Below are 13,440 nucleotides of genomic sequence, written 5' to 3' on the forward strand. Positions count from 1 at the left end.
GACAATTCTCAAAAGAAGATATACAAATGGCCAGCAAGCATATGGAAAAATGCTCAACATCACTAGTGATCAGGGAAATGCATATCAAAACCACAATGTAACACCATCTTATAACTGCAAGAATGGCCATAATCAAAAAATAAAAAAATAATAGATGTTTGAGTAGGTGGGGTGAAAAGGGAACACTTTTACACTGCTGGTAGGAGTGTAAACTAATACAACCACTGTGGAAAACAGTGTGGAGATTCCTTAAAGAACTAAAAGTAGATCTCCTGTTTGATCCAGCAATCCCACTACTGGGTATCTACCCAGAGGAAAAGAAGTCATTATACAAAAAAAGATAACTTGCACACGCATGTTTATAGCAGCACAATTTGCAATTGCAAAAATATGGAACCAACCCAAATGCCCATCAATCAATGAGTGGATAAAGAAAATGTGAGATGTGTATATATATATATATATATATATATATACATGAATACTACTAAGCCATAAAAAAAAAAGAAATAATGGCATTTGCAGCAACCTGGATGGAATCGGAGATTATTATTCTAAGTGAAGTAACTCAGGAGTGGAAAACCAAACAGCGTATGTTCTCACTCATATGTGGGAGCTAAGCTATGAGGACGCGAAGTCATAAGAATGATACATTGGTCTTTGGGGACTCGGGAAACAGTGGGGAGTGTTGAGGGATAAAAGACTATACATTGGGTACAGTGTACACTGCTTAGGTGAAGGCTGTGCCAAAATCTCAGAAATCACCACTAAAGAACTTATTCATGTAAACAAACACCACCTGTTCCCCAAAAGCTTATTGAGATAAAAAAAAATAAGTTAAAAAAATGTAAAAGTATTTTGATTTCATCATCTTAATATAAATTTTTTAAGTGTCTGGGGTTTAAAGATACTCTCAAAAACTTAAAAAGAAGTTACTACTGAAATATTTGTGCATATGAGCAAGAGTGTTATATATACCATTGTCTGTAATAGAAACTATGGTAAGGGAACTAAATTTTCACCACTAGGTTACTGTGGAAATAAACTTTAGGATATCATATAAATGAAACACTGGGTCCATAAAAAATATTGATATTATGTTGTAATTTCAAATGTTATCATAGAAATGTATTTCCATGAAAAGATAGTAATAAAGATGTAAAGAGGGTTACAAAGATAACAAGTAGCCTGGATCCCTTTTTTCTTATATAGGTCTCTATCCAGGGGTCAAAGAATAAAGATTAAAATATTTTGTCTTCCTCTCACATAGAGCTCTCTTCTCAGCACAGTAAAAGGCAGCAATTTTTGTCTGGAGTCCTTCAGTACCCGTATACACTGGGAATGCTCACTTTTCCACCAAGATTTCCAGAAAGCTTTATAGGGTGGGCTTGGGCCACTATCTCTCCTTCCCACCTTCCTGTTCAGCAGTGTTCTAGCTGCAATGCAGATTTGTGTCGGGAAAGGGCACCACGGTACCACCATTATCAAACTTTTCAGCAAAGAAGTGTCCGCAAGGGGCAAAAACTACAATACCTCCCTTACAACCCACCTTATGAACCCAGGTACAGAATGATTCTGTCAGAAAGATACTGATGTATTTAAAAGAAGACAGAAAAAAAAGTTAACTGCAGGACGTCCTTGGCTATCCTAGGCGGGCAGCCATAGGGCAGTGCGGGGCAGTGGGCGGTGACAGAGCGAGGATGAGGGCACAGGAGCAGGGTCTGGGCAGCTGTGTCCATAGTGTCCTGAAAAGGGAATGACAGAGAGAAGGTGGGAGGAAATCTGGGAAGCCTGTATAGGGGTGGGGTAGTGGAGGAGGGTGAATGCCCTGCTGTCTGAAAAGGAACCCCCCCCCAACACCCTCCTACAATGTGGACTCTGCAACCTGCACCAAGGAGGGAAGTGAAAAATCAATGAATGCAATGTAGATTTGGGGTCAATAGATAATGGAACTGTTTTCATATGCGTGTGAATTTTCCAAACAACCACAGAAAACTCGTAATATTTGTTACTCTATGCAAAATAAGCTGCTTTTAATTTAAAAAGAAAAATTGAGATAGCTATGATGTGCCTTCTGGTGGCCAGAGCCAAGGTTGCAGCTCTGAGAGTAGACCAGGTTGCGGGGGAGGCAGGGTTCAGCATAGGGAGGGGAGGGATGGAGTTGGGAGCTTGATTAATGGGATCAGCCTCATTCCAATCCTGCCACTTATCTGGGCAAGTGACTTAGGCTCTGTGAGTCTGAACTTAGTCATCTGTGAAATGTGACTGACCATACCAGAGCTGTCCTGAGGGGTAAATGAGAAAACCTGCCCAGAGTATATGGCATAGAGTGGAACTTCAGTGGTCTTTAAATGTTGGGACACAGAAGTAGTGGTTGGCAGGGCCTCAGGGCTAAGGAGGCAGTGTGAAAAACCATTTCTTACTGTTTCGCCTTTTGAGAAAAATACACATCTAGTTGAAGAAAGCAAATGTCCCTGTGATATACCTTGAGTTGAAAGATTTATAGACAGCTGTTTCTCTAGTTCTTGGGTGTTATCAGAAGCTCATAAGAGCTGTTCAGCATCAAGTCCCTGAGCTGACCCAAATCCAGTTCCTCATGCTGGGAAGACAGACATGTCTTTGAACTCACCTGGTGATCTCAGTGATAGATAACACCAGGTAAGCAAAGTGTGGAGTTTGCCTAATGGTTGTTCCTGGACTGTTTGGTATATTAATATATTATAGGAAAGCAGAGTGCAGTGGCTTATGCCTGTAATCCCAGCACCGTGGGAGGCTGAGGCGGGTGGATCACTTGAGGTCAGGAGTTCGAGACCAGCCTGGCCAACATGGCAAAACTCCGTCTCTACTAAAAATATAAAAAGTAGCCTGGCATGGTGATGCGCGCCTGTAATCCCAGCTACTCAGGTTGCTGAGGCAGGAGAATTGCTTGAACCCGGGAGGCACAGGGTGCAGTGAGCTGAGATCAGGCCACTGCACTCCAGTCTGGGTGACAAAGTGAAACACTGTCTCAAAAAAAAAAAAATTATACACACACACATACACACACACACACACACACGTATATATATATAAAATAGGAAAATTCTAGACTGTTTCACAGCCACCAGGGCAGTGACCCTCAGATTATGCATTATCCAGCCACATCACAGCAGTATTTTAACCATCTTCTACCTCTTGAAACACAAAAATCCAAGAGTTACTACCATTTCTATACACACAATTGTCCATTCCTTCATTCATTAATAACTAAATATATATTACGCTCAATACCTATATAACTAAAGGCATCTCATGATCTCTAAAACAGAAATAATAGAGTAAGAATGAAAATAATATATCGCCAACTTCAAAGATTAGTTTTAAGATGGTATGACTCCTTCACATTAATTTTTAAATTTGATCAACTTTTAAGAAATGAAAGATTTTCAAAAATTCCTCTTGGACCCCTCAATACACATTTAGCCACAGGATTGATACCTCTCCTCTCCTCTCCCCTCCCCTCTCCTCCCCTCCCCTCTCCTCCCCTCCTCTCTCTCCCTCTCTCTCTCTCTCTCTGTCTCCTGCCCCCTCCACCTCTATGTCCTATCTCTGGGTCTCTCTCTTCTTCAAATTTAAACTATCTAAAAGAGCTTTCTCCATTCCTTTTTAACATTCTTCACTTCCTACTGCCTGCTTATCCCACCTAGTTAGACAAGCAGTGACTGCCACAGAGACGGGAAAGCAGGATGGTCTTCATGAAATCACCCAGAGTTCAGCATTACAGCTTCAGTGGAGAATGGGGAGGATAAGGAGAGGGGAACCCTGACACAGCGGGATTCGGGGTAGAAGTATAGTCATAATGTCATTCACCCCAGGGTCCCAGGAGCAATCAACAAATGTGAATTAATACACCACGTTTTCATTACCTGTGTATCCACTGATGAACTTTTAGGTCGATTCCACATCTTGACTATGATGTATAATTACACAAGTACCTTCCTTGTGTAATTAAAAGTAATAAAAGGAAAATATACACATGCCCAGCACTTGTAATAAATATCAAATCAAGTTCTAAATGGAATGCATCCCTATACCATCTAAGGGATTTGGGCAGTAGTCTGAACACATGAAAACTAACTCCCGGAAAATACTGTCTTCTTTCAGCACGATGGTCTAGATGAGGTTCTGGATATAAAGGACAGGCCTAAATTAGTAACAGTTTGAAAGAAAGGTAGAAAATTAGCCCCAGATAAATGAGAAAATGTCTTGCATTCAAGATACACTGAGATTGTTTTAGGCAAGTTAGCCTCAGGAAAACTGAGACATTGAACATATCAGATAAAAGAAGAGTTTGAAAATAGTAACTGTAGAATGTTTTACTGCCCTCTATAGCATATAAACTGAGACCTGGGTGTGTCTGTTTTAGTAGTCTAAAAGATAATACACATGACTTGGAGACATATATATATATAGCACGTCCCACTGTTGAGATATGAATGCATGTTTGTTCTCCTCAGGTTTCTTACTTCCTCTTCTTCAATGAGGTAGCCAGGTATTTAGAGAGAAAACTATGCTACAAAACAATATCATATTTTACATATAGGTATATACATATGTAATAAAACTATAAGGTAATGCTTAAAAATGAAAAATCCAAATTCTGTATAGTGATTATCTCTGGGGAAGTAGGAGGCTAATACAGTCAGAGAGGACTTCAATGTGACTGTCAATTTCCTATATACTACTTTATATGGTAGCATGGGTACATAGAAAGTTCTCACATTCTATAATTTTTATATGTCTGAACTATTTTATAACAAATACTGTTTCTATGAGCAAAAATTCTGACTTTTAAAAAGCTCCATGCTAATTAACAAATTGTGGAAAGCATAGTCAAGTCCAGAAATAAATAAATAATCCCTGACCCCCTCCCACTTATTAATTTTTGATAATGTGTCCTTTTTGTATAGTTCCTCCCACTTTGTTCTCTATGCAGGCATACTTAATATATATCCATTACATATGGGTTTCGTTTGGAGACTCAACATTTCCTAAAGATCATAAAACCAGTAATTAAGTATGCCGAAATATTGTACTCACTCTGACTCCAAGGCTGATGTCCCTAACCCCTGAGAATGTCAATCTTTTCCTGTGAAAGGGATGAGGCAAGATCAGGGGAGCTGACTTCTCATGGTCTTTTTTACACAAAGATAAATCTGCTATTGAGGACCCAGGTCTCGTGATTTTAGTCTGTTGTACAGCAGATTCATCTTCATGTTCTGTTACTCTATGCTGTCTGCTTTCTGGTCCTCAAGGAGAGGCTGCTATTTCGGTGTCCAAATAGAAGGTGAAAGAAGATGGCACAAAAGAATATCAAATTAAAAGTAATTTGCTTAGGATAATGGTCTCAAGCTCCATCCATGTTGCTGCAAAGGACATGATCTCATTCTTTTTTATGGATCTGTAGTATTCCATGGTGTATGTGTACCACATTTTCTTTATCCAGTCCACTGTTGATGGGCATCTAGGTTGATTCCATGTCTTTGCTATTGTGAATAGTGTTGTGATAAACATACACATGCTTGTGTCTTTATGGTAGAACGATTTATATTCATTTGGGAATATACCCAGTAATGGGATTTCTGGGTTGAATTGTAGTTCTATTTTAAGTTCCTTGGGAAATCTCTAGACTGCTTTCCACAGTAGCTGAACTAATATACATTCCTACCAGCAGTGTATAAGCATTCCCTTTTCACTATAATCGCACCAACATCTGTTATTTTTTGACTTTTGAATAATAGACATTTTGACTGTTGTGAGATGGTATCTTATTGTGGTTTCGATTTGCATTTCCCTAATGATTAGTGATATTGAGCATTTTTTCATATGCTTGTTGGTCGTGTGTATATCTTCTTTTGAGTAGTGTCTGTTCATGTCCTTTGCCCATTTTTTAATGGGGTTGTTTTTCTGCTTGTTGATTTAGTTTCTTATAGATCCTGGATATTAGACCTTTGGAAGATGCATAGTTTACACGTTTTCGCCCATTCTGTAGGTTATCTGTTTACTCTGTTGATAGTTTCTTTTGCTGTGCAGAAGCTCTTTAGTTTCATTAGGTCCTACTTGTCAATATTTGTTTTTACTACAGTTGCTTTTGGTGTCTTCATCATGAAGTCTTTGCCAGGGCTGAGGTCTAGAATGGTATTTCATAAGTTTTCTTCTAGTGTATTTATAGTTTTATGTTTTACATTTAAGTCTTTAATGCATTTTGAGTTGATTTTTGAAGGGTAAAGGTGAAGTTTCAATCTTCTGCATATGTCTAGCCAGTTATTCTAGCACCATTTATTGAATAGGAAGTCCTTTCCCCATTGCTTGTTATTGTTAACTTTGTTGAAGATCAGATGGTTGTAGGCGTGTGTCTTTATTTCTGTGTTCTTTATTATGTTCCATTGGTCTGTGTGTCTGTTTTGTACCACTACTGTGCTGTTTTAATTACTATAGCCTTGTATTATAGTTTGAAGTCAGGTAGTGTGATGCCTCCATCTTTGCACTTTTCACTTAGGATTGCTTTGGCTATTCGGGCTTTCTTTTGGTTTCAAGTGAATTTTAGAATTTTTATTCTAGTTCTGTGAAAAATATTGCTAGTAGTTTAATAGAATAGCATTGAATCTGTAAATTGCTTTGGGCAGTATGACCATTTTAACAATATTGATTCTTCCTATCCATAAGCATGGAATATTTTTTCACAATCTTAATTTTTAAGAGGGCAGAATTGAGAACAAAATGGATTTTAAAAGATAAAAAAGCACACCTAATAATAGTAAAGGTTAAAATTCACTAGGAATACATTATGTATTAATACTTGTGTACCTAGTCATGCAACAAAAATGTGGTTTTTTTGTTTATTTGTTTGTTTTTGTTTGTTTGTTTAGATGGAGTCTCACTCTGTCGCCCAGGCTGGAGTGCAGTGGCACGATCTTGGCTCACTGCAACCTCTCCCTCCCAGGTTCAAGCAATTCTCTGCCTCAGCCTCCTGAGTAGCTGGGATTACAGGCGCCTGCCACCATGCCCAGCTAATTTAGTAGAGATGGGGTTTCACCATCTTGGCCAGGCTGGTCTTGAACTCCTGACCTCAGGTAATCCACCAGCCTCGGCCTCCCAGAGTGTTGGGATTGCAGGTGTGAGCCACTGTACCCGGCGAAAAATGTAGTTTTATAGAGGAAAACTGCAGAAGCAGCAATGAGATATATGAAAAATCATACTAATACCTGAGGCTGTTAAGCTTGGGCCCAAATGCAAATACAGATTAAAATTGTAGAATGCAATGAGAATAATGAAAATAAAAACAGAACATATTAGAATTTACAGCTAGAGCAGTGGTCAGATAATATTTTTATGCATTACATAGCTATATCAATAAAAAGGAATTGAACAATCAATTCAAAAAGCCAGATAAAGAACCACAACATAAACTAAAAGAATGCAGTTGAATAGTTAAAGGTTAAAACAGAAATGAATGGGTTAAAAAGGCAAACTACAGTAGAATTTATATGTAAAAGTAAGGAAGATTTATTTGAGGAGATACCAAAAACATGAAAAGTCACTGGGTAAAATATTCAAGAAAACTGAAGAAAACACAAATACACAATTTTGAAACAGGAAGGGTGACAAGGTCTTCAAAATGAAGGAAATTTCAAGTCTCTTAACTGAAAAATTTGCAGAATTTATTCAAATACATTTGGAAACAGATGAAATCAGTAATTTTCTAGAAAAACACAACTTACCCAGACTGGCCCAAGAGACACAAAAAGTCTTAACAGACCAGTTGCATACAAGACATAGTGAATTTGGTTAAATTATCTGCCATCAAAAAGCACCAGACCCAGATCTTTCCCAAAGAGAATTCTAGCAAAACTTTCAAGGTATGATAATACCAATACTATTTAAAATAGTCTTAGGGCATAGGGAATATATGAAACAGTGAAGCAAGTACATAAAGTTGATTCTGAACTGTGCCAAAAACTGCAGGAGAAATGAAATTACAGAATAATCTCATCACAGAATATGAACTAATGTTCTTAAATAAAATATTAGTAAACAAAAGAGGACATAAAATATAGGTCATGACCTTATGGGGCTTTTACATATATAAACGTGTTTCAATATCAATAAAACTATTACTATAATCTAGTATATTGGTACAGCCAAGGAAATATATGATCACCTCCATATGCAGAAAGATATTTAACAGCATCAGCGTTCCACAAGACTAAAGATCCAGATTTTAAGCAAATAAATTAGAAGGTTAAAATAATGCGGTAGAACCCACTTTAGATTAAATGAGACGAAACATTTCAGAGTTAAATTAAAGAGAAATTAAGTCAAAGAAATTACATTTAAAACCACAATTAGATACCACCATAGACCCACAAGAAATAAAAAAGATTGAAAATGCCAAGTGTTGGTGAGGATGTGGAGCAGTGGAACTCTCAACACTGCTGGTGGGAATACAGATTGGAACACTTTGAAAAACTCTTTGGCAGTATCTAGTGAGCTGAACATACATATACCCTAACTCAGAAATGCCACTCAATCATATATGTCGAAGTAAAGTAAAAATAAATGTCCATCTAAAAGATATGTACAAGAATTTTCAAAGCGCCATTATTCATAGTAGGTCAAAATTTGCAAAATACATAAACCTTCATACCAGATACATATATTGTGAAATATCCATACAGGCCGGGTGCAGTGGCTCACGCTTGTAATCCCAGCACTTTGGGAGGCTGAGGTGGGCAGATCACCTGAGGTCAGGAGTTCAAGACCAGCCTGGCCAACACAATGAAACCCCATCTCTACTAAAAATACAAAAAGTAGCTGGGCATGGTGGTGGGCACCTGTAATCCCAGCTACTCGGGAGGCTGAGGCAGAAGAATAGCTTGAACCCGGGAGACGGAGGTTGCAGTGAGCCAAGATCACACCACTGCACTCCAGCCTGGGGAACAGAGCTGGACTCCATCTCAAAAAAAAAGAAAAGAAATACCCATACCATGGATACCATCCATCAGTGAAAATGACTATCTACAACTACAGACAACAAAATGTAAATCACATATATATTATGTTGGTTGAACACAGCCAGACATAGGAAAACACGTGTTTTATGATTTCAGGAATTTTTTTTTCTAACCTTCCAATAGTGTTTGGGGAAGGAGAGAAAAATCAACACTCAATATCCTTTAAACTTTTTTTTAATTTTTAATTTTTGTGGATGATAGGTGTATATATTTATGGGGTACGTGAGATATTTTGATACATGCATGCAATGCATAATAATCACATCATGGAAAATGGGGTATCCATGCCCTCAAGCATTTTTCCTTTGTGTAACAAACAATCCAATTATATTATTTTAGTTATTTTAAAATGTACAATTAAATTATTATTGATTATAGTCACCCTGTAGTGCTATCAAATACTAGGCCTTATTCATTCATTCTATTTTTTGTACTCATTAACCATCCCCACCTCTCCCTCACCTCCCTGCTTCTACCCAGACTCTGGTAACCATCCTTCTACTCTCTATCTCCATGGGTTCAATTATGTTTTGAGTTTTGGTCCCACAAATAAGTGAGAACATGTGATATTTGTCTTTCTGTGCCTGGCTTACTTCACTTAATGTAATGACCACCTGTTCCATCCATGTTGTCGCAAATGACAGAATCTCTTTATTTTTATGACTGAATAGTACTTCATTGTGTATATGTACCACATTTTCTTTTTCCATTAATCTGTTGATGGACACTTAGGTTGCTTCCAAATCTTGGCCATTATGAATAATGTTGCAACAAACATGGTAGTGAAGATACTCTTCGATATACTGATTTTATTTCTTTTGGATGTATAGCCAGCAATGGGATTGCTGGGTCATATGGCAGCTCTATTTTTAGATTTTGAGGACCCTCTGTACTGTTCTCCACAGTGGTTGTACTAATTTACATTCCCACCAACAGTGTATGAGGGTTCCCTTTTCTCCACATCTTTGCCAGCATGTGTTATTGCCTGTCTTGTGGAGAAAGCCATTTTAACTGGAGTGAGATGATATCCCATTGTAGTTTTGTAGGAAGTGCAGAAAACTCGTTTTAGAGCTTTAACTTTGGTTGGAAAAAAGGAAAGAGAGAAAAAAAGTGGGGGAAGGAAAGATATCCAATCCTGTGGCTGAATAGGCAGTGAGGGGTTAAAGAAATAATTTTTTAAAATCTTCAATTTCTTGAAATTTCAGTAAGTTTAAAAGCTAATGTGAAGAACCCATTTCATCTCGTATTTAACCCTTGAATTTTCCTATGTATTATTTTGTTTCTTACTCTCCTATTTCCACTTTAGAGCTCATGAGATGTCTCCAATGGACTAGTATATGTTTTGAGCTCAATACAAATAGAGTTATTAGATTAGGAAAGAACAGACAATTGTGTGTCACAGAAATGCTAGTAATTTCTGGATTTTTGCCTCTCAGGGGGGTAGCAGGTGGCTGAAATCCTGGTGTGATGTGACTGGATCATGCATGATCTGAGGACCCTTGCCCTGGTGACTGGTGGACAGGTTCAGATTTTTCCTATAAACATATTAACATACCAAACTGTCCAGAAGCAGCTATTAAGCAAACACCATACTTTGCTTTCCTCATGCAATCTATCACAGAGCTCTTCAGGTGAGTTCACAAATATGTTTGTCATTCCAGTGTGGGGGAACTTGATCTGAGTCTGCTAAGAGGCATGATGTTGAACGACTCCTGTGACCTTCTGATAATACCTAAGAATATAGAAAACCTTCTATCTCAAAAACTTTGAACTCAAGGCATATCAGAGAGATATCTGCTTCTTTCTTCTAGATGTTTGTGTTCTTATTAGGAGAAACAATGAGAAATGATTTTTCACAATGTCTCCTGAGCCCTGAGGCTCAGCCAGCCCCTACTGCTGTGTCTCAACATTTAAAGGCCATTGAAGTCCCACTCCATTCCATATACTTTGGACAATGTTTCTCATTTATGCCTGGGGACAACTCTGTAACAATTGTATAATCAGTTCCATTTCACAGATGACTAAGCTCAGGCTCACAGAGTCTAAGTCACCTCCCTAGGTAAGTGGCAGGATTGGAATGAGGTTCCATCCCTCACCCTCCCTAGAGGATCCTTAGCACCTCTCTTTTAGAAGTTGGGCTTCCAGGACTTGAGAAATGGTCATATTCCACTCTCTTGCTATTGTGGCCCCAGAGGTGCTCACTCTTCAAACTCTCAAGGTGATGAAGATGATAGAGGAGATAAAATCCCTATCAGCAGCTAGTTTTTAGTTATTCTAAAGTTTTCCTCATTTTGTCTTCATGCCTCCTGGTCCCTGAATGATCTAATTTCCCTGGGGGCTGCCATTCCAAAGGGAGCATTCAACTTTTTCTTAAAAAAAAAAAATTTATGATCTGTAAAGTTTTTAAGTCATAATATTTTTGAAATTGAAAATCAATTTCGATAGTAATAAAAAAATTAAGAATTATCTTAAAACATTGGAGAAAGTATTTGCAAACTGTATCATATATAGGATTAGTATCCATAATTTGTAACACACACTAATGACAAAGATATTGGTAATTCATTTCAACAGAAAATTTACATAAAATAAACACGAACAATAATCTTGTTAAATAGGCCAAAACCAAAAGTACTAATAAAATGCAAATACTTAAAAATCCTGAGAATTTATATGAAGTGGAAAAAAATTGCAACAGAAGATGAGGACTGTGATTGTACTTTTGGAGAAGACTATGTGAATCGGGTGAATGTGTTCATGTGCACCTCACCTACAGGGACACATCTGAAGAGTATGCAACATCCTTAGGACAACAGATCCCTTGGGTCAGAGGTTGGTGCAGGGCTAGTGAGAGATTCGGGTGAATTACAATTTGTAAATGTGCTGTTGATTGTGATTCCTGATGTCAGAAGGTGACTCTGACTGCTGTGTGGGGAATGGACTGGAAAGGGACAAGATAGGGAGTGGGGATAACCATTAGGAAAATATTGCAGAAGTCCAGGGAAGAGGCACAGGTGGATGGGACCAGGGCTGCAGCTGTGTGCAGGTAGGGAGGAGTGAACCTGGACAGGGCATGTTTGGAGGTACGGCAGGCAGAACTTGAAGTGGCTGTGCGTGTAGGGTGCATGGGGATAAGGCACAGTCAAGGATGACCCCTCAGCTTTTTGCATAGCCATGTGGAGAAATGGCACAGTTTTCTGAGAGCAGTCCTTCCATGTGCTCTTGAGATATTCTCAAGGTTATTAGGTCATCCAAAAGTGGTTGTAGTGAAAAGAAGTTATTTTAAAATGCATCAGTTGATGATTAAGATTCTGTTGTATTAAACTTTATTGAAGACACATGCGAACTGCCAAACTTTTAGAACTTGAAAAATCTCAACATGCAAACTCACATTTAATGAGCAGTTTACTATGTGCCGACCACTGTTCTAAGGGCTTTCGTGCCTCAACTCAAGTAATTCTCAAAACAACAACCCATGAGGTGGGGATAATTGTTTTCCCCATTGTACCTTAAAGACAACTGAAGTATAGAGTAATTCTGTTACTCTCACAAGGTCACAGAGAGCCAGTTATGCTGATATCTCTGCAGCAGAATTTTTTAAATTATGGGATTCCTGACCAAAATGGCAAGGCAATATTTGTTTAAAAATATTTTGTCTTCTTAGGTCAGTACTCTATTATCCTTGTTTTACAGATGCAGCATTTGAGCTACTGCAAGGTGAAGCAAACGTATTCAAAGTCCCACAAATTTAAGAAGCAGGGTTGGGCCCTAGTCTGTCTCCACAGCCGACACTGAAAAGAGGAAAAGACATTTGCCAAACCATGTCAGCCAATGGTGGTTGATGGTAGACAGGACCATATGTCTTTGAGTCATAACTATCCTTCGGTAGCCTTTCTTCCATGTACCAGATGATATTTATTTAAGAAAAACAAACAAGATAATAATTGTAAAAACAAAAGAGTATAATTATTTTTAAAAAGGTAATAATCATCACAGTTAAGTTTTCCTTAGACAACCTGGCGGTTGAAATAATTCCTTGGACTTCCACAGTTAATTCTATTCCCTTTCAGGAACTCAGAGTGCTTTTACAAATGGAAGTCACATTTATTCTGGTTTCTATCCTTCAACTGGTTGAAAGGCAGGGCTGGTCTGATTTCCTTTGATGGGTAAGGCCATTTCTCCTGGGGATGCACCAAAGAGTGGCATTTCTGAGTCATATGACATGTGTATCTTCAGCTCAGTGGATACTGTCAAACGGTTTTTCAAAGTGGTTGTTCCAATCTATATTACCACTAGCAATGTTGAGACTTCTACTGCTCCACATCCTCACCAACACTTGGTATTTTCTATCTTTTTCATTTTTCTCTTTCTGGTAGACATGTGATAG

General features: G+C 38.2%; 1 protein-coding gene and 1 long non-coding RNA gene across 2 annotated transcripts in view; both read left to right on the top strand.

Moving 5' to 3' along the window:
* RAB40AL (RAB40A like) overlaps nt 1-13,440 on the top strand; it is a 121,422-nt gene that overhangs the window by 98,646 nt on the left and 9,336 nt on the right. The window lies entirely within an intron of this gene.
* LOC134736048 (uncharacterized) overlaps nt 1-13,440 on the top strand; it is a 64,298-nt gene that overhangs the window by 19,110 nt on the left and 31,748 nt on the right. The gene's annotated exons all lie outside the window — the stretch shown is intronic.

Source organism: Symphalangus syndactylus, chromosome X (genome assembly GCF_028878055.3).
Source record: "Symphalangus syndactylus isolate Jambi chromosome X, NHGRI_mSymSyn1-v2.1_pri, whole genome shotgun sequence".
NCBI lineage: Eukaryota > Metazoa > Chordata > Mammalia > Primates > Hylobatidae > Symphalangus > Symphalangus syndactylus.